General features: G+C 37.0%; 1 long non-coding RNA gene across 2 annotated transcripts in view; it reads right to left on the reverse strand.

Annotated features, from left to right (window-relative positions):
- Positions 1-25,428, reverse strand: part of LOC141411444 (uncharacterized) — a 203,911-nt gene that overhangs the window by 85,501 nt on the left and 92,982 nt on the right. The window contains exon 3 of one of the 2 annotated variants that reach the window (XR_012436191.1): positions 6,037-7,165. The exons of the other annotated variant lie outside the window; for it this stretch is intronic. This is a non-coding gene — a long non-coding RNA (uncharacterized lncRNA). Of the gene's footprint in view, positions 1-6,036; positions 7,166-25,428 lie in introns of those variants that run through there. 2 annotated transcript variants of the gene reach the window in all.

A 25,428-nucleotide genomic window follows, 5' to 3' on the forward strand; every position in this document is an offset into this window, starting at 1 on the left:
TTTGTACTTGCATAGGGAACTCAGGAGTCAGAAATCTCTTATTCAAGATGTAAATGGTAGATCTCAAATATTTAGAGAATTTTATAGAAAAATCAGTAAGCTATATTTGAAATGCAAATAGTCATCATGGATCTGTGTGATGGGTTCAGCCTGGAGTAGAATAAATCAGCTTCAACTGGGTTTCATAGTGATTGTTGCTCAAGGGTAAAGTTGTGTAGAGTTGCAAGTGGTTTTAGTAAACAAAAAGACTTGAAGGACCTGGGATTGGAGGGTCAAGTCATGACCATGACCTTGAAGTTACTAGTCAAAGTAACTTGAATAATTCATAACACTAAAAACAGAAGGCAAAAGCACTATCTTTAATATGATTTAAATATTCATTAATTTAATTGTCTGAAAACTAAGCTTATCATAAAAATTCACTTTAGAAAAAGTGGAAAGAGGTCAAAGACTATTTCTTCAGCAATCCAAAGAGGTACTCCAAAAAGATAGATAGATATACTTCATTGACCATGCCCCAGTGGTCAGGTCATGGAGGACAGGGTCCCATCACAGTCAGACTGACTGGATTCAAATCATCACTCTGCCATTTACTAGCTGAATAATTTGGACAAGTTACTTAACCTTTCTTTGTATGTTTTATTACTTGTAAAATTGGAATAATGTATTTGCTCCAAAAATTGATTATGAGAATTAAAGGAAATATGTATATGTATATATATATATATATATATATATATATGTATATTCTAAAAACAGTTGCTGACACATGGTAAGCATCACACAAGAATTTGTTGTTGTCATTGTTGATTCTGGTGCTGCTGCTACTGCTACTATTAGGTAGAACTGAGAAGCAAGAAGGAACTTTTACTATTTTAACCTATGTAAAGCCAACCAGTTTGCAGATGCCATTAGAACTTTGATTTTGACTGAATTTGAAGGATAGACAAAGGGAAAAGCTGCCAACGAGGGAAGGAAATAATAGTGATGTTTTAAAAATAATGTCTGCATAGTTCAAACTTTTCCAGGCCTGAGTCCCACAGGACCTTTTATCCTATATTCTTAATACCTCAACTCCCTGGAATAGGGGTTATAAATGGATCTCACTGTACACATCTAAGAACATAATTCTTCTACCCTTCTAGAACTCACCTAGGATATTTTCTGTTTGTTATCAAATTTTTAAAAACAGTAGATTAGGTTCCAGTTTTCTACTCTCTGCTGAACTTACCTTTATCCTTACTAAATGGCAGACAAGACTGAAAAATAGAGATGCATAGAAAAGATGATAAATGTGATGGGAACAGCTTGAGTAAAGGCAGAAATAAAAAAAGGAAATGTGTGGGTAAATTCAGAGAACAAATGGATTAGAACACAAGTACTCCTAAGAACTGTAAAGGAGAGAAGAGAAATGGAAATGATCAGATATGATAAATGCCAAGACAGAAATATTGTGCTTAGTAGGGGATAGAATATAGGATGGCTTGGGGGTCTATGGAAGAGAATTGTGAGGTGTCCATAGGGAAGAAGCTTAATTTTTAGGAGTGAGAAGACCTGTTCTGTCACTTCTCTATCCCTCACTTTCCTTGATTTTCAAATTTTTGAGTATGTGTGGAAGTCCTGCTATATGTTAAGCCTCAGGTAAGACACTTTCAGGTGTTCAAAATCAAATAACAGCATCTGTACAATTAAGAAATCAGACCAAAAGACCTGTTCAGCATGTCTTACCTCTAACATGCCATAACCAGAATCAAACCAACTGGATTTCCAGTACCGTTAATGAAGGACAACCAAAACTATTCACCAAATGTTGTTGTATATAGTCTGTAAATTATTGAACTCTGAAGAACTTTGTTAAGATTCACTACCATAGGCCTGGCAATCATTTTACTTTTTCCAGGTGAATAAGCAGGTGAAGAAAACTTGATAAAGAGTGATTGATTCCCTGTACTGCCTGAGAAATTAATTGCATGTGAGAATGAAAAAATATGGAAGTGCAATATATAACAGTAATCAAGAGATATATTATCTTGTCTAATTTTAATCAACTCTTGACTTTTATAAATAAAGATTTAACTGGTTGGTTAATTAATTCTTTTTTCAGTTTGTGTGTTTTCGAGTGATTTGTGATTTTTTTTTTTTAAATGTCTTTCTCTCCTACTTTTAAGAATCCCTGGCAAGTTGACATACATATGGTGAACATATGGCCTGCTACTAATTGATTTAATTTAAAAGAGGACCCAGGGGAAAGCTCTGAGCACTATCTGTTTGAGAGCTTTAGGGAATGTTTATTTCAGAGTGAAGTGTAGAAGTGTGATACCATCAGAGTAGTGGAGGGCATTACATACCCATGGTGGGCAGTATCAGTGGTATAAATCATTAGAATAATTTTAATTCCAGATCTTTTAATTGGCAGAGCAATATAAAAAATTATGTTGTTTATTTCAAGAAATATTTTTTTAAATTGCCTGTTCTAAATTTCCCCTACTTGTAAAGCTATCACTCTCCAGAGAAACCACATTGCCTAATTAACTAGCACACACCCCCATTTAGAAATCAATTTGCCTACATTCCAGAATGAGCCTGTGTTTGCGTAATGCATCTTCCACCTGATAGAGATAATTCTGTAGCTAAACTACTGCAGAAGAGATGGTGCAATGGACTGCATTCCTTCCCTACAGACTGACATAAATAAAGCCATGTGTCTATTGTCTGTTTGCTAAATGGCTCCTAGATGATTATAATCCAGCTGCAAGAAAACTAAAACCAAATTTAGTACTCTTTCTGTATTGTCCTCTTGGTTTGGCTCCAACAGTAAAGTCAGAATACCTGTAATTATCTGATAATGAACTTACTCATTCGAAGCTTATCTGAATCCTTAACATTGGGTGACAGGACTAAATTATGAATATAACATCTGGTCATGGCCCTATCAGTATTTTTGTGTCAGTTATGTCCTAAATCCAAAGCTCATCTTGTTATGTGACAAAGCAGAAGACATACCAGATATATCAGTAGTACTTCTGAGTTAGGCATAAGAAATTTATAAATGATTGATTTAATATATATTCATAGTTAATAGAGTATATGTACATGTGTATATATGTAAACAAACATATTTTATATATTATAAATATACATATCTGCATTTATATTTCTAATGTATAAAATACATGTGTGCCTTCCATTTCTTGCCTCTTTAGCCCTTAGCCTGACATACAGTGTTTCTGATAAATGTTAGGTGTGAAGTGGTTAAATGATGTACTTAAGAACAAACAGGTATTAATACAGAACCCAAATAATCTGCTTGTAACTATTTCAACTGAGTTCAGAGAGTTCATTGATTTCAGTGAGCTCTCATTGTGAAGCTCAACACTATTTTTTGTTTGAATACTATGAACACACTTATTCCTTCCTGTTTTACCTCCCTCCCCTTCTGGGAGTTAATTCAAACAAATTAAGCTATTCTGGCAAATTGTTAAGGACCCTATATTCATAATTAATAAAATGGAAGAGATGGGGGCAGGAACTTTGATTCTGAAAATGGATTACAGTCAAGAACAAAGTGAGAAGGAGCCAAAAAGTATTGTCGAAGTGCCTTTGTCCATTTCCATGTGCCTGAGCAAACCTCAGAAAAGTTATTATAGCTCCTAATTATCAACCTTTAGATCATCCTTAATAACTTCATGATAGAGTGGCGTATCATTGTTTCAGTTCTGAAAAAAAAATTAAAACTTTTTCATTAGAAGTGCATACTAAGAAAGAAGCCTTTGAGATCTGCTCTGTAATGTCAATCTTAGTACACTCATGCATTTTGATGTCTTGTAAAGTGCACTATGGAAAACAGCAGTCAAGCTAGTGGTCATAAAAAAATTTACTTGCTGAAGCTTACATGGCCATAGAATGAAGAGAACAAAATAGCTCTGACAAATTTCTACGTTGTGCATCACAACAGATTAGTTTATCCTACTCGGTAGCATCCAAAGAGTGAGAACCAGTCCAAATACTAGTTCATGTTTGCATTTCACACACTAGGGTTATAAACACTTCTAATACCATTCCTTAATCAACTGGACCTTGAACCTTAATAGTTTCTACAATCAAATGCATAATTTGGGCATAAACTGTGCACTTAAGCTTTCTTGCATTATCATGCCCAAATAACTCTTTAATTTAATAATAGAAAGACTGCAGACTCATAATAGAAGGCTCTTCTGGATACCTAGGGTATCATCTTTATTTGAGTATAGAAGCACAGTTAAGTCTGCATAAAAGTCTTTTCACAGAATTTCCTCTAAAGCAATCCATTTTTCTTCCATGCACATCTTATTAGCCACATGGTCAAGGTGATCATTCATTGCAGAATTTTTCAGATATTGTAGTTTCAAATATTTTTTTGAGGTGAAAAAAATATTCACCTCAGCACATTTAAGTTAGTCCTGATTTGAGGGTGTAAACATGACCTTAAATGCAAGAGTAACAATTGAGAAGCATTTACAGAACATGGTGTAGTCTCTCATTGCACAGTATTTTGAAGGGAGCAGCACAAAGTTGATCAGACTGCAAGGAAGTTCACGCAACAGAAGCTAGTGATCTGTTTAATATATTCCTCTAGCTAAGGAAAGACAATTCAGGTAAATATTTGTACGGTGCACAATTTACATTCTTTCTTTCCCATAAATGTCTCTACCTTTCATCAAAGATCCACTTATCACCTGCACAAATTGCAGGTGTTGAAGCCAGGTTTGTGACCCTAAGAGCATCTTTGCCATTTCTGAATGACCTATGCATCCAAAAATGTGCCCTGTGTCTACAAGCAGTTGAGCTTCTGAAATTTCTTGAAGGAACACAAAGCATATGCCATGCAGCTGGCTCACATATCACCCGTGGTGTCAGACAACCGCTCTCTCAAGTGCTCTGGTTTTCTGATCAGGAGACACCTGTCGTGTTGATCACATAGTGGGAAAAACATGGTGTTGGGATCCCAATGATTGGCTTCTAGACTTGACGTGGCCTCTAGAAAAGTGTGGGTATAGCTAATTCCATTGTTTCTTGGCCTCTGCTCCTTACTGGAAAGGTGAGTGCATTTGGTTACATGAGCTTAAAACCCCGTCCCCAGATCACCACACCTGTGATCTATGATTTCACAATTAAATAGGATAATGGTAATTTACTTCAATCTCTTCTAAGAGTTTCTTTGGAATTTATTTTGTATTAATTCCTTGGGGAATATTTCTTTGTAGAAAATTACTTTTGGTATTTTTTACTTAGAAAATTGAGTGCGCACCTATCCCAAACAAATCACTGATATATTATGAATACTGTAAACTACTATGTACCTTTTTATATACACAACCCTGCATTGGCCAGTATAAAGGGTTTTACATTCAATTTTGCAAAATTTGGGTCAGCAGATGCATAATAAGCTAATTGGAAGAGATCGATGAGAATTATTTTGTGATAACAAGGAACTGCTTGTCTGCTTGCAACTTTTCATCTGAGTAAGGGGTATTTGCAACTCAATCAAGACATGTGGCAGGATCTAGAGCTACCTGGGAGCCTCAAGGAAAATTTCCTGATGCTTTTCAGAACCATTTTGAGTCAAGGTGATTTACTACCTCAGCCAATGAATGACGCATCAGGATCAAGATGACCCAGGTCTGAGAAGTAGCAGTTAAAAAGCCACTACCCAAACAAAAGAGTACCTCTGCAGGGCAGAGTTCTTCAGGCAGCTGTCCAAACATCCCTAAACCTTAAGAAACAAGTAGAATATAAGAAATAATATTTTCGTGATAATTTACACTTAACAAAGCAATTTTACCTTCCTAATTCAAACAGAAACAAATAAAACAAGACATTTCACACAGTCAAGTGTTTTGTTTTGCTGTATTTTTATCATTTTCTTGGTACAGGAAATATTCAAGGCACACAATGGACTGTAAAATCCAATTTTATCTAAAATCACAGGGCTTGACATGCCAGAAACTTTAAACATGTTTTCCTTTTCAAAAAAGATGAGAAGCTATACAACCTGCACCTGTAAATCCAAAGCATGAAATGGCAACAGCCGCCATTCAGCTGCATTTATACAAAGCTATAAAACTGTCCTGGGACAGTCTGAGAAGCTTAGTAATTTTTCAGCATAGGAAGGAAGTACTTTCTAACATGAGAAAAATATAGGTGGCTAAGAGTGAGCAATAGCCAGGATTAGACCCTCAAAAGCAGACACTCTTTCATGGGAAAAACCTTTTAAATGTACCTTAGCTCTAGTGATACCTGCCTTCATTAGCCCTGTAGAACCCTCTCACTTGGCAATTTAGCCCTGTTCAATAAATCCTGTAAGGTTACCCAGGTCTCCTTACTCAGAGTGAAGTCTGTAGCCAACATCTCCCCATCCTACTGTCTTTCCTCTTATGCCTTCCCAAATTTCCACCTTCTTAATCACTAACTTGCAAGCCTACACAATCTGCCTTCTTTCTCTCTGAGGTGTCAACGTGTCCCAGTTGACTTGAGCCTATCTTGATATAGCTTAGTGTACTGGCATAATTTTTATTACCAATGCCTTTTACTCTCAAAAGTGCCCTATTTTGAAAGATAAATTTTCTCCCTCTCTCGATTTTGCCTTCTTCTTTTCCTCTTTCCATTTCTGCTACATCAAAATATCTTACTGGTTGTGGTGGTGAGTGCCTATCATCCCAGCACTCGAGAGGCTGAGGGAGAAAGATTGAGCATTCGAGGCCAACCTGGGCTACATAGTGAAGACCTTGTCTAAAAAATAATAATCTCAATATGAATGCCTATCAAATTGCTTCTCTATCCTGCTCTTCTGTTCAGTATCCAAACATTCAGTTCCATTTCAGTGTTCCAAGTGTCTATTTGAAAGTCCTAGAATTATAGACTCAAGAAATAATAAATCAAGTCATTTTACATTCTTTCCAAAATAAACCACTCTTTAGCATTATTTCTGTTAAAGATAGCCAGTAAACTCAATATCTTAAGTTATCTTGCCAATGAAATCACATGTCATTTCCCATTAGTTGCTCTGGGTCAGGATATTCCAAATCCACATTTTATTTTCACATCCACTTGAAGGATCTTCATTTCTTCTCTCTCCCAGACTGTAACAAAGTGCTTGCTTGCAGCTCCTCAAGACTTGGCAGTGATTCTATAGAATTAATAAAATACTGTAAACTCCTTAGAATAGCTTTCAAGATTTTGCATACCAGGACTTCAATTGAACTTGTTGATCTGAAAAAGAATACTATAATCCATGACTTTATTATTCATATGTCTTTTGTTGTTTCTCAATAATAAGTAACCTTGTGTTATTTATTAGACTTCACATGAATTTATCTACCTGTAAGAGATGATATCCTAACAGATAGCCTGTGTTTTCTTTCTTTTTCTTGAGAGATGATTTCAGATAAGAAGGAAGCACAAAGGTTGTAGCCACTGAACAAAAGACACCTGGTGACAGTCTGGTCAGTCAATGACGACTGTTCAATCATCATTGGTGGCTGACTCAGAGAACTCCCTGATCCATCATATTTGGTTGGCATGAATGTCTGGACCAACACAGCTGGGTTTCCCTGGCAGCCCCTAATTTGACTGCTTCTTTGGATGAATCAGAAATATAATATTTAGAATTCTGGAAGCAAGATGGCAGATGGGAAGTTTCCTCTCTGCAACTGTATGAATGAAAGAAGAGACTATATTCCAAGGAGAGAAAGACTGGAAGAACATGTCTTTAGATAGCTAAAACACATGGAGAAACAGATGCTGCTGAGAGAAGTAGGAAGCAGTCATAGTTCTAAGCCAGGCACCCATGATGACAACAGACTTACAATCCTCACCATAGGATGAACCTATAGTTCTCAAAAACCTTAAATCCATGGAGAGATTTCGTTGACAATGACTCCTTCTGCATGGCTGGTTAGCATTGGAGAAGAAATCTTTCCTCACATTTCAGATGCTGTCGCAGGTGTTATGTTGGGGGAGTGGGTGGAATATGTGAGACTGAGCTACTCTAGAAATCTGAAAACAGAAAACAATCTTAAGTCAGGGAGCTTGGGGCACCATGCCACAGAGCCTGGGTGGAAGATGGCCACAGAGGCAGTTGTTGAGAGGGGGAGGGTCAGACTCTGACACACTGAAAAGTTTAAGCAACACGGAGCTCAGGCTATGAAAGGCACTGTGATTGGTGGCTCCACCTTCTGGGATGAGAAGCAAGCCCAGCACCTGTGGATTATGGCAGAGACTGAGGGTGCCACACCCAAGGCCTCCAAATGCCATATATGGTTTTTTTAAATTTTATTTTATTCATATGTGCATACAATGTTTGGGTCCTTTCTCCCCCCTGCCCCCCGCCCCCTCCCTTAGCCACCCCATTCCCTCCCTATTCCCCCCCACCCCCTCACTTCCAGGCAGAAACTATTTTGCCCTTATCTCTAATTTTGTTGTAGAGAGAGTATAAGCAATAATAGGAAGAAACAAGGGTTTTTGCTGGTTGAGATAAGGATAGCTACACAGGGAGTTGACTTGCATTGCTTTCCTGTAGCCATGTATGGTTTGCTGCAGAAGCCCAGATCCTGCAGGTCACTTGATTTTTCACAGTCCCTTTCCCACCACAAGGTCTGAAAACGCTGAGACCAACAGGCAGAAGGATACCGGGTTCCCTTGGCTCTCACCTCCAGGACAAAATTCAGTTCTTTGCTTCCCCCACTCTCTAATGCACTCAGGAACACCCCAGGGCTGTATGCTTGATGCTCCTGGGTGTGAAAGTTTCTGGCCTAGAGGTCTTCCAGGCCTCTGGAACAAGGGGGAACCAACCAGCCCCATAGAGTGGAAAGCTACTGGGGCCAGCAGCAGCTCCCCATATTCAAGAAGGGAAGCTTCTAAAGTGAATGCAGTCCTGACATTGATGACATTCTCCTAACCAGCCCAACCCAACCCTCAGCTTGCATACAGAGCCAGCCTACACAGTAGAACACAGAGGATTCACAATAAATGTTTTTTCCTTTTATTGTTGTGCTGGATGAGGGTACATTGTGGCATTTACAAAGGTTCTTACAATGTATCAAATATATCATACTTGAATTCACCCCCTCTACCGCTGTCCTTTATTCCCCTCCTGATTCCTGGAATGGTTTCAACAGGGATTATTTGTGCATTTACATATATATGTACATTTTTTGCACTGTATTCATCCGCCTACCCCCCTTTCCCTGCCACCTCCCCCCTCCCACTGGTGCCAACACCCCCTCAGGACATATTCCTCCTTCCTGTTCTCTGATTTTGTAAAAGAAAAAAAGATAAAATATTTAAAAAATGATGTTTTTGCTTGTTTGAGATAAAGATAGCTGCACAGGGAGTTTCTTTGTGATATTTCCATGCATATATGTATAACAACCTCTCTAATCCTCTTCATTCCCTTCTAGTCCCCTTTCCATGGTGGCCCTGGCCAGTTTAAGATTTCTATATTCATTCCTGTACAGACAGCACATCAACCACATTCAAGTTCTCACTTATCTTCCCTTGCCCTGTCCTTCACCGTAGTGTGACCTGTGTCCCATAATATTACTGCATTTTTTTAGGTCTATAGTCCACATGAGAGAGCATGTAGCTTTTGGCCTTCTAAGCCTGACTAATTTCACTTAAGATGATATTTTCTAGGTCCATACATTTACCTGCAGATGACAAAATTTCTTTCTTTGTGGCTGAATAGAATTCCATTGTGTATAAACACTGCATTTTCTTAATCCATTTGTTAGTAGTGGGCAGCTTGGCTGTTTCTATAACTTAGCTATCTATCATGAATAGTGCTGCAATAAACATGGGTGTGCAGGTGCCTTTGGATAAGCTGACTCACATTCTTTTGGGTATATGCCTAAGAGTGGTATTGCTGGATCATATGGCAGGTCTGTTTTTAGTTTTTGAAGGAGCCTCCATACTGTTTTCCATAGTGGTTGTACTAGCTTACATTCCCACCAGCAGTGAATGAGGGCTCCTTTTTTCCTTCATCCTCTACAACATTTGTTGTTGTCTGTCTTCTTGATTATAGCTATTCTAATAGAAGTGAGGTGAAATCTTAATGTGTTTTGACTTGCATTTTCTTTATGGCCAGGAATGGTAAGCATTTTTCCATGTTTTTTTTTAGCCATTTGGACTTTTTCTTTTGAAAAGGTTCTGTTCAGTTCATTTGCCCATTTCTTCATTGGGTCATTGATTTTTGGGGGAGTTTGGTTTTTTGAGCTCCCTGTGTATTCTGGTCCCTCATCTGATGTACAGCTGGCAAAAGTTTTCTCTTACTCTGTAGGTAACCTTTCAATTTGGAAATCATTTCTTTGGTTGTGCAGAAGGTTTTTAATTTCATATAGTCCCATTTGTCAATTCTTTTTCTTAGTTGTTGAGCCATGTGAGTTCTACTGAGGAAGTTGCCTATGCCTATTGTTTTCAGTGCATTCCCTGCTATTTTCTGTATTAACTTCAAGGTTTCAGGTCTGATAATAAGGTCCTGAATCCACTTTGAGAAGATACTTGTACAGGGTGACAAACATGGATCAAGTTTCAGTTTTCAACAGGCAGATACCCAGTTTTCCCAGCAACATTTGTTGAGGCTGTCTTTTCTCCATTGTATGTTTTTGGCACCTTTGTCAAAAATTAAGTGGGCTTAGCTGCATGAATTCATATCTGAGTCTTCTATTCTGTTTCACTGGTCTTCATGTCTGTTTTTGTGCCAGTACCATGCTGTTTTTATTGTTAAGGCTCTGTTTACATATGACCAAAGTACACTATATACATTTGTGAAAATGTCATAATGAAACTCATTATATTGTACAATTAATATATGCTAACAAATTTTTAAAAAGAAATATTATTTTATGACTAACAGATTGCTGTTCAAAACCATCATTTGTCTGCCATCAGAGAGAAGAATGAGAATAATGCAGGCCTTATTAAAAAACATCTCAACTTCTGGAACACTTTTAGTGATTGTTTGATCTACAATTTTATATTCAAGACATTCTGTTCTTGGTTTTTAAAAAGTCAAAACTTCAATGCCCCCTAAGTATTTTGAGATTATCAATTTCTTACCCTTTTGGCCTCAATTATACCATTTCTTCAGCTTGGAATTATCCTCACCTCCATTTCTACTTTTGAAGTCTATCTATTCAAGGACCTATTCAAACACCACTTCCTTGTAAAGGCCTTTTTTCTTCACTCTTTCCTCCAATAAGTACTACTATTGTATCATCTCCATCTTTTCCACCATTATGATCATCCAATACTTTCAGAACTGTGTAATGGCCTCTGAAGGTTCCATGCCTGTCAATCACAGCCACTTCCAAATGCACTTACAATAATGCTGCCAGATTGATGTTTCCAAACATGAACCTTATCACAGCATTCCCTAGCATGAAAGCTTTTAGAGATTTTCACTTTCCATATGCTACACAAAAAGTCCGTCTCCTCACTGTTCACTTGAATGGCTCCACCTAAACTCCTTTGATGATTATTCTCCTCTGACACTGTTTTGATCAGGTAATTTTTTCTGCCCTCTCCACTCCAGAAAAAATTAACTATTCTTACCTAGGTGCCACCAAATTGTGCTTATATTATTTCACTTATAGCATCATATTTCCTCATTAGATTTTGGTTTTTTTCTATTAGATTATATGTGCTATAAGGGTGGGACTTATAAAGTGGTTAAGAGCATGGACTCTAGAGACAGAACATAGGTTCAAATCCTATCTCTGCTACTCATTATGAGTGTGAGCTTGTATATCAGGTAACTGTTACTACAATAATAATGAACACTAAGCAACCACAAATTCCTAGTGACACATAAGAATGAACTTTTTTTTTCTTTTGTATCATGACTCTTTAGGTTGATTCTGGTGATTTGGGTCAATTTTTGCTGAGTTAATCTGTGCCTAGTCATGCAATTTTAGTTGAGTCTGGCTAGTCAAGGATGGCTTCAGCGGGGTAACTCATTTCCACTATCTAGTTCTCTCATCTTCCATCAGGCTTGCCTAGACTTGTGGAGGCAGAGTTTCAAGAGAATTTCAGAGGAACACATGACCTCTTGAGACATAGACTGGGAATGAGCACAATGATATATTTGCCTAATATCTTGGCCAAAGCAAATCTACTGTAAATTCAAGGGGCAAGGAAATAGTCTGTATGTCTTAATGGGAAGAACTCCAAAGACATATTATAAAGGGTGTGGGTAAAGAAAGGCCATAATTGGGGTCACTTTTGCAATCATTTTACCACATCTTGGGCAACTTTAACTTGAATGATTATTTTCCCTTCAGATTTACTGATATATAACTAACAAATAAAATTATATATATTTAGGGTATACAACTTGGTGTTTTGATATATGTATACATTGCGAAATGATCACCACACTTAAACTAACCAACACACCCATTAGCTCACATAGCTGCATTTGTTTGTGTGTGTGTGTGTGTGTGTGTGACAGAGAGAGAGTAATGAGAAAATTTAACATCTACCCTCTTAGCAAATTCAAGTATATAATACAGTATTGTGTGCTACAATCAATGAGCTGGACAATGGATATTTATTATGTACCTTGCATAACTAAAACTTTGTGCCCAGGACAAGTATGGCTATTGATAAAAACTGCAGGGAGCAGAAGGAAGAAAAAGGAAGATTATAAGAAGTAGATGTCAACAAGATGACAAAATAGGACTCATCTCCCCTCCAGAGATACAATTTGAATAACTATCCATGCATAAAAATACCTTTATAAGAGCTAAGAAGGGCTGAGGGTGTAATTCAACTGGTAGAGATCTTGCCTAGCAAGCACAAGGCCCTGAGTTCAAATGCCAGTAGTGCCAAGAAAAAAAAAAAAGCTAAGAAAACCCAGGTGAGAGACTGCAGTGCCTGGGCATAGCACAGAAATAAGAAAAGATACACTGAAGAGGATCCAAAGGAGAGTTTTATACATAACCCTTTCCCCAACCTTAGGTAGTGAAGCATAGAGACAGAGACACCTTTTGGTAGGGAAAAGATTGGGAGTGAGCACCAGACTTTGTCTTGGACCTCAACATCTCACCTACCCCAGTAAGCCCAGTGCCAGATAGGACTACATAGCTACATAACTTTTAAACCCACGCTAAAAGTCCACATGTTCCATGTTTTAGGAATATAGACCTAATACAATACAAGTAAAGTTATGAAAACAGGTCACACTAAGGGGAGACCACATATGAGAGAGGGAAGATAAAAGAAGGAAGTTAAGAATATGGTTGAATATGGTGATGTACCTCCTATACAATAATGAATATAGAATTTTTAAACCTGTTGAAATTACCATAAGAAGGAGATTAAGGGAAAAAGAAGAAAAATAAAGGGCATGAACCAGTTTGGTTATAATACATATGCACATGGAAATGTCACAAGGAAACCAATGTATAGCAATCTTAAACAAACAAAAATGTCATTTTTTAAAATAAAAATTGAGAACAGGAGGGCAGAACAGATACTCTCTGGGGGTTGGTACCAGTAGGAGGGGGAAGTATGTGGGGAGAGGAGATAGAAGGGTGAATATGGTGAAAATATTGTGTATACATATATGTAAATGGAGAAATGAGACTTGTTGAAACTGTTCCAGGAATGGGTGGAGGGAGGATAAAGAAGAATTGTGGAGTTGTTAAATTCAACTATGATATATTCTAAGAACTTGTGTAAATGTCACAATGTGCCTCCAGCACAACAATTAAAAAATTAATTAATTAAAAATGAAACCCAGGATAGTAGCTGGAGACTAAGCCTCCAGTCCACCTCTAATGCCAGTGGCCCTCTAACTCCAGTGGCCCAAGCTCTGTTCCCTTCCCAGCAGCAAACTGGCTTCCATGGCCCCAGGCTTCAATAGCCCTAGTAGCAGGCTAGACCTCACAGACCTAGTCATCAGGTTGATGTCACTCACAGAGCCTCGAGGCAGGCACCTGCACAGAAAGCCTCCAGCTCCACTGCAGCACTGGGGTTTTAATGCTTTGGGGTTTATGTTTTTGCTTTAAATGCTGGGATCAAACTCAAGACCTCTTGTATGGTAAACATTGCTGTACCACTGAGCTTTATCCCCAGACCTACCACCAGGTTTAAGAACCCAGTTGGCCCACATAGGCACAGGTTTTGGATCCTCCCAAGACCAGATTAGCATATCTGGCTTTAGACTACAGTCCAGCTCTCACATGCACAAATTCTAGGCTTGTCCAGGGCCAGTATAGACACTGAAGTTCCATATTCCAGGCCAGCTCCTATAGCCCTATGTAGACCCCAGGTCCAGGCCTCATCCCAATAAACCACAGCCCTATGGACCCAAGTTCTAGGCATGCCCCAAGGCTCTAAGACCCTAGCAAGCCTCCACAGACTTAGTCTTCAGGCCAGCTCCAATAGACACAGGCTGATCCCCAAAGCACAATGACTACAGGTACCATGCCAATACATGCCAGGTGTACTCACATTTGTCAGTTCTGTGAACTCAGTCATCAGATGGCCTGCCTCAGTTACAGTCTCCTGGTCTACCTCTATAGACCAAATCAACAGGTTTACCCTGGTAGATCCAGGTTCCATTACACAAACTCTGGTCCCTTGTAAAAGGCTCACTCACCTGCAGACCTAAGCACAAGAAAAGTCTGCCTGAGGCTCCCAACAGAATTCCATCTCAGACCTTGTCAGATAGCCTTCCCAGAGTCTCTGGATGCACTGACTAGCAAAGGGATATACCAGAAAACACATTCTACAAAGACTGGAGTAAGTCCTTACTTCTTCAAATATGCAGACCTCAAAATAAGGCAACAAGAATCATGAAAAACCAAGGAGACCTAATACAACCAAAAGAACAAATAATCTCCCAGTAATTGACCTCAAAGAAATGGAGATTTTTTTTTTTAATTTATTTCTTTTTTTTTTATTATTTTTTAAATTTTATTATTCATATGTGCATACAAGGCTTGGGTCATTTCTCCCCCCTGCCCCAACCCCCTCCCTTACCACCCACTCTGCCCCCTCCCTCTCTCCCCCACCCCCTCAATACCCAGCAGAAACTATTTTGCCCTTATTTTGTTTTGTTTTTTTGTTGTAGAGAGAGTATAAGCAATAATAGGAAGGAACAAGGGTTTTTGCTGGTTGAGATAAGGATAGTTATACAGGGCATTGACTCACATTAATTTCCTGTGCTTGTGTGTTACCTTCTAGGTTAATTCTTTTTGATCTAACCTTTTCTCTAGTTCCTGGTCCAAAGAAATGGAGATTTTTTTAATGCCCAAATAATTCAAAACAATCATCTTAAGGAAGATAAGCAAGCTTCAAGAAAATACAGAGATATATTGTAAGAACTTTTGTAAATGTCACAATGTACCCCTAGTACGATAATAATATAATAATAAAAAATAATAAAAGAAAATACAGAGAAACAATTCACTGAAATCAGATAAATAATAAATGACCCAAACAGGAAATTAAACAGTGATTGAAATTATATATTATGTATATATAACAATTTATTGTGTCTTCTTCAATTTATATGTATTTTTTTAAAGTTTTCATATATATATATATATGAAACAATTTCCAAAGCTAAAAAATAGTATGAATGAAATGAAAAATATTCAAAACAGATCATCAACACCAGAATTAATCAAGCAAAAGAAAGAATCTGTGATTCTGAAGACATATTATTTGAAAATTTACAATTTGCGGGGAAAAAAATCACTAACTGTGACATACCACATAGCAGAATGAACAAAAATCATATCATCATTTCAGTAGATGCAGAAAAGGTATTTGGCAAAATTCAGCATCCTTTCATAACAAAAACTGTCAACAAATTCGGTATAGAAAGAATGTAAGTCAATACATTAAAAACTACATATGACAAATCAGCAGCTATCATCATGCTTAATGGGGAAAAGGTGAAAGGTTTTCTTTTTTTTTTAAGAACAAGAGAACAATATTCACTCTCACCACTTCAACATAGTACTGAAATTGCCAGCCAGAACAATTATGCAAGACAAATAAATGAAAGACATCCAAATTAGAAAGGAAGGAGTTAAATTATCTCTAGCAGCAGATAATATAATCTTACATACAGAAAACCATAAAGTCTCTGCCAAAAAACTAATAAAGGAATTTAGCAATGTCACAAGAAAAAAATATAGAAAAATCAGTAGAATTTCTATAGAATAACTATAAAGTGTCCCTGAAGTAACCAAGAAAAAAATATCATTTAATAGTTACAAAAAATAAATATACTTAGGAATATATTTACCAAAGAAATGAAAGACCTGTACACTTAAATCTAAAAGACATTGATAAAATAAATTAAAGACATATGAAAGATATGCTCATGAACTGTTAAAATTGTTAAAATGTCCATAATACTTTTAGATATTACCAAAATTTGTCTCTGCCTCCATATCTTCATCTCAAAAATGAGGATTAAAATACTGATCTTGATAGACTGTGGTAAACATTAAATGAGAACACACCCATAAGCCCAGAACAATGTCTAGAATATATGCTACCTCTTTGGTTTTTCAAAGTGATGATGGATTCAATGCAGTATCTATAAAAATTCAAATAGTATTTTCACAGAAGTAGAAAAAAAGCAATCATAAAATTCATATGGAACCATAATGTAGCTAAAAGTTTCAAACTGTGTGATACTAGCATCCTGTCAAGGACCTGCCCATCTACATCACAAAATGGCAGAGAAATGGAGACAGAAATAGCCAATAGGAAGGGACCAAGCGTGCAGAATGGCCTTGTTTTATAACTTGCTCATGAACTAATTCAGTTATTCAAGACTTAACACACTCTACAAGACTATCATTAATTCATTCAGGAGGGTGGAGGCTTCATGAACCAATTACTTTTTATTAGGCTCCACCTATTAGAAAAGGTTCTACCACCTCAACAGCACCACACTGTAAAGGAAAAAACCATACTCAAACTATAATAATAATAAATAAATACAATTTTATTTACACATTAAAATTATTTTTAATGCTTCAGAGAAGATGGAAGACCAACTAGGAGGCTATTGCAACAATATTCTGACATCCTACTACAAACCTTACATTCTTCAGATCCAAAGTGTGCCTATAAAACTAGAGTAATTCAGTCCTTTTCTTCTTCCTGCTCATTTTATAGGAGACAATAATACAACTGTATTCTCTATGTCTAACACATTCTCTCAGTTGCTGCTTCAGAATCAAGATTTTAGTGTCCTCTTGGTTTTTTACTGGAGCTAGTAAGAGCACACACTTAAGCCCAGAACAAGTCTAGCATATATATCATCTTTCTATTTTTTCAAAATAGACGATCTGAGGATCAGGAGATTGTATGTGGGAGTGAAATTATAAAAGGAATCTATCAGTTTATACTAAGATGGAGTGAATTCACTTATATATCACTGAATCTAAGTGAAACTGGACTGATGGTAAACATTAGTTTTGGGTGGCTTTGAGTTCCCCCAAATAATACAATATTTGCCTCTGTACTAGGCAGACCAGATCCCATCATTTTCCATTGTTGAGGTATCATCACGATCCATACTGTGGATAAGGACTTAAGAATAACCTCGGTTTTTTCACCCAGAGTGCCTGCTTTATGATCTTAAGATAACTTTCCTCTCTTTCTCACAGATACTTCCTCTAACCATACTTGAGTCCTTTGGTCTACAAGGTAAACTCCAAAGCAGAATGAAGTATTACAAACAGCCTTTTTCTTTGATACTCTCCAAAATAAAAGTATAAACAGAAAGCCAAGAGTAACAACAATAACAACAAAAAAATCCAAATGTACAGAAATGTGTTATTGTAGGAATTCTTTGACAGCTATAAATATGTCTTAAAATTTGATCTATCCAAATCTATCTTAGTTGGATGTTAGATGCTCTTGTTAGATGCTCCATGGTTTTCCTTAGTCCCAACCTTTTTTCAGACAGGAAAAACCTTACCAAAAATAAATGTTCAAGTTATAAAAACTCCAAAGAACATTCTGAAAATCAGTTCAATTTAAATTTGAGAACATTGTACACTATATGAGATTTAACATGTAGACTCTAACACCAACAATTTACAGTTAAGTAGGGCAAGAACTGTGAACCATCTATCTAAAAGAAGTAATTAATTATGTGGCAATATTATTAAGGTAATATATTACAGGGCCCTGGCATAAATTTTATAATATGGATGAATATAGATATTCATTAAAGTAGTATTCATCCTGTTCTTAGAACTGTATATATCAGACATTTTCCTATTAAGAGATTAATATAGTAAGACTCATTCTCCCTTATGTTTTTTTCTTTTGAGCCTAAATCTATACAAATCCATTCATTCAGCATTCAATATTCATCAAATCTATTCAGCTATTAATATGTACTGATACTATATTAGGCTTAATGCAATTCATAGTAAAAAAAACATATACTGTCCATGATGTATGTTTGTGTGTGTCTGCATGCACATGTGTGTGGATCAGCATGGGAAACACAGAAAAGGGCTTTGTTATAATAAAAGAAGTCAACACACACTGATGAAAATATAAGCTGGAAAAGGAATTAGGAAAAAGTAAAACAGTACAGAGAGAGTGATATGGTGAAGAAAGAGGTTGAAATTAATAACAATACTGATAATGATAATAGTTAACACTGAGTGCTTAGTATATGACTACTGGTGCTTTAAATGTACATATATGTTATATCCATCTACTCCTTACAACAGTCTATGAATTGAGTGCTATTAATTTATCCTTATTTAATGGATAAGAAGTCTGAGGCACCAAAAATTTAGATCACTTATTCAAGATTTGTTTTGCTGGTAAGTGGCAGATTTCTAAGTGTTGTCTGCTTCCAGAGCTGGGGCATCTTCCTGGCGATTACACATGAATATAACCCAATTTAACTGAGTGAAAAACCTGCAGTCAAATGGAAATATCTTAATGGCCCTCAGAACCTATTTTTTTTTTTAAGAGGATTTCTTTTTTTATGGCAAAGGAATTCACTTTTTAAACAAATTTCCATACATTGTTATGAGGTCAGTTTTTGATCTGGAGGTTGCTTATATATTTTGCTATTTCTTGCTTCAAGGGTATGTTGAAAACCTGATTAGGTTGTAACGAATTTGTACATGGAAGCAATGCTAGGAATCTGTGTAGCTATCCTTACCTCAACCAGCAAAAACGCTTTGTCTTTCCTATTATTGCTTATGTCTTCTCTTCAATAAAACTAGAGATAAGGGCAGAACAGGTTCTGCCTAGAAGCGTGGGGGTTGTGGGGGAGTTGGGGGGTGGAGAGAGGGAGGGGGTAGAGGGCAGCGGTGAGCAATGGCTCAAACAATGTATGCACATGTGAATAAATGAATAAAAATTTTTTAAAATTTCAATGAAGTGTGATAAAATCTAGGAAATCAAGACAACTATGTTATACCTATAGCCTCTATATTTGAGATTATGGCAGTTATTAATATATATTCAGCTTTTAACTTTTCTTTATTGCTCCATTTTGCGAATTGTTAAAATCAACCTTATTGAGGTATGACTTAGGATAAATGTGTATGTATGATGTATACAGTTTGCTAAGTTTTGAAATGAGTGTATTCTTATGAAACCATCATCCCTAAAAGTTTCCTGGCACCTTTTTATAATCTCTCTCCTGCCTCTCCCACCTCCCCAACCTTCCACTTCCAGACAGTTACCCTTCCACACTCTTTCATTATAGACAAGTTTGCATTTTCTTAAGTTTTATATAAATGAGATGATACATTAACCCTCATCTTGGGGTTTCTGGCATCTTTCGCTGTGTAATTATTTTTATTTTCATTCACTGTTGTGTATATATTAGTAGTTCATTCCTTTTTATTGATGAGTAGTATACCAATGATGGGTAGACCACAAGTTGTTTCTTCATTCTCTTGATGATGGACATTTAGATTGTTTCCAGTTTTCGACTATTACAAAGAAAGCTTCTCTGAACATGAACATATATGTGCTTTCTTTTCTTTTGCTTAAATGCCTAGGAGAGGACTTGATGGATCATCTAGCATTCATAAGTTTAAACGGTAAGAAAATGCTGAGTTGTTTGCTAAAGTAGTTGTATTATTATTTTTTTTGCACATATTTTGTTTTATTTTACTTATCTTGAGAATTGGGAGAAGAATAAAAGGAAGAATTCATAAGAAGTAGGAGTCTTTGGGGATGGGACAGTTCCTTGATCTATAAGTAACTTACATTTGGAAACATGTTATAAACATTCCTAAAGGTTTTTTCTACAGACTTTTTTTTTTCTTTTATTCATATGTGCATACAATGTTTGGGTCATTTCTCCCCCCTTCCTCCCACACCCTCCCTTCCCCCCCACCTCCTCCCTCTCCCCTCCTAACCCCCTCGCTACCAAGCAGAAATTATTTTTCCCTTATCTCTAATTTTGTTTTAGAGAGAGTACAAGCAATAATAGGAAGGAACAAGGGTTTTTGCTGGTTGAGATAAGGATAGCTATACAGGGAATTGACTCACATTGATTTCCTGTGCGTGTGTGTTACCTTCTAGGTTAATTCTTTTTGATCTAACCTTTTCTCTAGTTCCTGGTCCTCTTCTCCTATTGGCCTCAGTTGCTTTAAAGTATCTGCTTTAGTTTCTCTGCATTGAGGGCAACAAATGCTATCTAGTTTTTTGGGTGTCTTATCTATCCTCACCCCTCCCTTGTGTGCTCTCGCTTTATCGTATGATCAGAGTCCAGTCCCCTTGTTGTGTTTACCCTTGATCTAATGTCCACACATGAGGGAGAATATACGATTTTTGGTCTTTTGGGCCAGGCTAACCTCACTCAGAATGATGTTTTCCAGTTCAGAACCTATTTTTACCTTTACCATATTCTCAAGAATATAAATTACCAGTGGTAGCTGGTATAGTTTTCTCTTCCTCTGGAGTATAAAAGGTGAAAAAAAAAAAAAAAAAGACAGGTGGATGAAGATAAAATTGGAAAGTTCACTATACTCAAGAAATATTTTCTGACCCTTCCAAAAAGAGGTAATTTTAAATATAGCCAATGCTTTGTATGTAAGTAACCATTTTAGAGTTATGATGTGAATAAATTAGGAGGGTTCCTGTCATGAGGATAGGCAAGTGTACATCAATCTAAATTGCTGAAAAAAATTAAGTAATAGTATACATCAATGAAATAACCAGTAATTGTCTATTGTGCTGATGGTGACAGAGAAATAGCTCAATACTCTTTGAATGGAAGTCAACTAACTTCACTTACTGACACTTTAATGTATTACATTAGCATCTTTTTTAAAATTTAGCTTGCTTTCTTTCCCTGTTGTAGAGTTACCTCTTATTTTTCCTTGCTTTAAAAGGGTCATTTTCCTTCTGGATGAAAAACTTTGATTTTTGAACTGTTGCTTACCTAGCTACTGAAATGCTTTAAAATACGAATTAAAAATTGAAACAAGATTTAGAAAAATACTTGCTTCAGGGATTGCATGAGACAGTATTTTGAGCTTTTATGATGAATGTAGAAATAACAACACTTAGAAGTAGGTTGAGAATTATGCTACTGAGAAGCTGATAATTCAATGAACGATAAATAAATACTATTAAAATTGATAGTTAAAATCATTATAATCAATAATAATACAATATGTGGGATATCCCGCCTTTTGAGCTATATTTACACTATTGGAACCATACTTCCATTCTTAAATATTCTACATTAAGTATTCACAGTTCTGATTCTTAAACCAAAGGCTCTTAGATATCTTGCATATTTATATGACAATTTCACAGGTGAACTTGTTCTTGAAAAATAATGCTGTAGCATGAAAAAAATATAAGCATTCAACCACATACATCTTGTATTGCATATATGATTTCTACAAGAGCAAATATATATATCAAGGTTGAACCTTCCAGTGAATACTTTCATGTGCATAAACAATTGTAAAGAAAAAAAAGATTTTTGGAATACAAGGATGTGTACAAGAACATTGTAAGTCAAAAAACGAAACAATCATTCTAGGATGTCAACAAGTCCAGAGTCTGATATATGCTGATAGCAATCCTTAGAGCCCACAGCAAAGAGATATGTGGCTCAGATCCACTGGCACGCACGGATACCCCAGACCAACGTGAATATAGGCAACCCTTTATGTCTGCTTTGACTTGGCTTTTGCAGCTGCTGTTTTCTCAGTGTTGTCTCCGGGGCAGTTTCCTGTTGCCATAGCTGATGGCCTGCCCACGCCTGCCTGGGCCTTTCAAGTGTCAACACTCCCAGGCCGGCTGCAGTGGTCAAATGCTTGTTAATGAGATATAGCAGCTGGGTAGGGGTGAACCACTGAGACGGATAAAGGAATGCCGCTGGTGCAGGAAGCGATGCCTTTTGAATCTTTTCAGCAGGGTGAAAGCTTTCAAATCAAAGAGGGTATGTTGTATTCATTAATAAACCCAAGTTCCCATGCAGTCACATTAAATCCAGCACTTTAACTCTGCATCAGACAGGTGAATTTCCCCAGATTTTACCCTGAAAGACAATGAAGAAGAAAACAAGGCTTTGGCTTGGGACAAAGCAGCACTTCCTCATCTGTGGGGCTGACTGGACTGCTAAACCAAGCAAGGGGTTGCTGCATTCTTTTTCAATTTATCCTTTTGTTCGTGTATTTGTGTGTGTGCATGCACGCTCGTGTACATGTTTCAAAGCTCATAGCAACCACTCCTGCTCCCTTCTCTTGTGTCTTTCAGTCTGAGCATTTCTTTTTTCTCCTTTCCTTTAAAACCTCACTATCAAAAACAGAATTAACAACTTAACAACTACTTGTGAGGAAAAAATAAGTAGGTGTGGATGCAGGCCCATATGGCCTCTGGCTCAGATGGAATCTAGCTGTGCACGCACCCCCATCCACACCCCAATCTGTCTACTCTCATCCCAACCTGTCGCTGGAAGGTTTGTCAAGGAAGTTGTGGGAGTTGGTAGCATCAGGAGACAGCTCCCACAGCTGGGAGATGTTTGGGGTGGGGGCGGCGGAAGGAGAGGGGAAGGAGAAAAAGACATTGAAAACATCTCATTGACAGGGAGTTCTAAAGATACTGTTGAGGAAAGTATTATTATTTCTTAAGGACATTTACTAGAAAATTGATCCAAGAGGGAATTTTATTAGGCCAATAAGTAGCATTAGAGATAAATTATCTATTTGGGGGTTGTTTGAGGGAATTCAGAAAGAATAGCATAATTTTAAGCAAAGACGTGTACTTTGGAACAAATGATAGATATTCTTGCATTTCACTGTCTCCGTTTTCTCAACAATCTTATAGATTAATAACTTACCAGGCCTATAAATCAAAAGCAGCATCTATGTATTATCCTAATAACATTTTTAACAGCAAAGCAATTAGCTATATAAGGAAATTAACAGAGGGAAAGAAATACATTCTTTACAGTTATTCTGTTTTAAAATATTCATAAATTCACATCAATTCTCATAAGAAGGTCTCTCAAGACCTTCTATATGAAAACAAACGTAGAAATATTATTTATTGGATGCAATCATGTATCAGACACCAAACTATATGTGAATGCTGTGTGGTAGTTTTATAAAGACTTCTTCACTGATTAAGACCTTCAGTTATGGAGCGTTTGTATCAACTACACAAGATTATAATTGATGGTTAAATTACACATAGGTAAAGAGACTTTACCTATCTTTATTTTGCCATATTTCTCTCTGGTTGGGCTGACTGTGGCCATATTACATTTACGTATCAGGTTAAGTCTGATAAAAAAATGAACAATCTGTGGCTAATCCAAAATATTCTGTGCTGTAGAAAAGTGTATACGTGAGTGTGTACTGTGTGTGTATTGGGTGCTAAGGTGTGGGAGTAGTAAATGATTACTAAATAATCCAAAAACCTAAAGAAAAAAGGCAACAGTGGGCTTTCAAGAAAACTGTGTTTCCATTAGATTTAATGACGAGGTATCTATAAAACATGTTAAATTTATATTCCATAATTCAAACATCATAACATAACAAGAAGATATATAGATAGATAGATAGATAGATATCTTTAAAACCCTCCAGAATGAGATTAGGATGGGGAATTTTAAAGAGGAGTGTCAGGTATGGAAAAGTCCTTGATTAGAATCTGCAGTGTCTCCTTTCCCTTCTCTCCAGACCCAATCTTTCCTCTACACTACATTAGGAAAAACATAGTGTGCTTCTAAGGGGATTCTGCCCAGAAAAATTCTGCCAACACATGACAATTCATACCTACTTAGAAGACATTGCTAAATGGTTGGTCTTTGAAATCCCTATCTCCTTCTGCCTTCCCCCCAAATTCTGAACACCTCCAATAAACTGCTGAGTTTTGTCCTAACAGCAGAAAAGGGACAATGGCAGCAATAACTGTGACTTATCTGGAACCACTGCCTCTATCCTAGCACCCAGGAATCTGCCTGTCTTCTTGAGAGCATCCAGCCCAACACCATCGTGGGGTAAAACTGGGTGTACACCAGGGGCCTCTAGCTCCTCTCTATGGAGGGAGGAATACAGAGGTATATCTGTGAGCCTCTTATGTAGTTCAGGCTTGTTGCAGTGTTCTGCCTGTTTTCTTCTGCCTTTGAATTCACTGGATCTTAGTAGTTCTTTAGAAAAGCAAAACCCTAAACAGTACAAAATCCTAGCAGTTTCTATGCAAAACAAAACAGAAACCTCATCCTGCAGAGTACATGTGCACTTAATGTAAGTTTGGCATTTGATATTCTTCTGCTTTTTGTTCTTTTCTATTCTGCCTCCCCCACATTGTCTCTACTTTACACAAATTCTCTCATTTCTTGGCTTTTCTTCTTCTTTTTTTTTTCCCCTTTTACTTAAAAAAATATTCTAAGTGACAAGTAAGTAGCCCCTTCTCAAATAGAACCTGCAATAACATGCCTGGATTACATTAAGGAATGCTGGAGGGGATCCCAAAAACCAGTGTTTGAACAGTCAACCTGACAGAATCTTAGGACCCCATTGAAAGGGCTCCTGTTACCTATCTGACTCAGAGTTAATCAGTGTAATCCACATGACAATACATTGTCTGACTCCAGGAACCTGTGGCCATCCCTGCAGGAGGTGGAGGGAGCTGCTAGAAGTGTCCAGGCCTCTGCTGCAGTCCTGTGGCAGGAGCTGCCCTTGCCTCTGGCTCTGCTTTCAGTGTAGACCGTGCTATTTCACAGACCCAGATAACTTAGATTTTATTAAAGCAAGTAAGCTTAACATGAAGACAAAAAGAGAGAAAACCACAGAAAAAGATCAATAACCAATGTCCAAACCCCAGGAAACAGAGCAGCAGTGAGAGGAAATTTCTTGGCAGGAAAACCAGATAGGTCTAGAAAGAGGTTTGGAGGAAATGTTT

This window comes from Castor canadensis, chromosome 10 (assembly GCF_047511655.1).
Source record: "Castor canadensis chromosome 10, mCasCan1.hap1v2, whole genome shotgun sequence".
Lineage (NCBI taxonomy): Eukaryota > Metazoa > Chordata > Mammalia > Rodentia > Castoridae > Castor > Castor canadensis.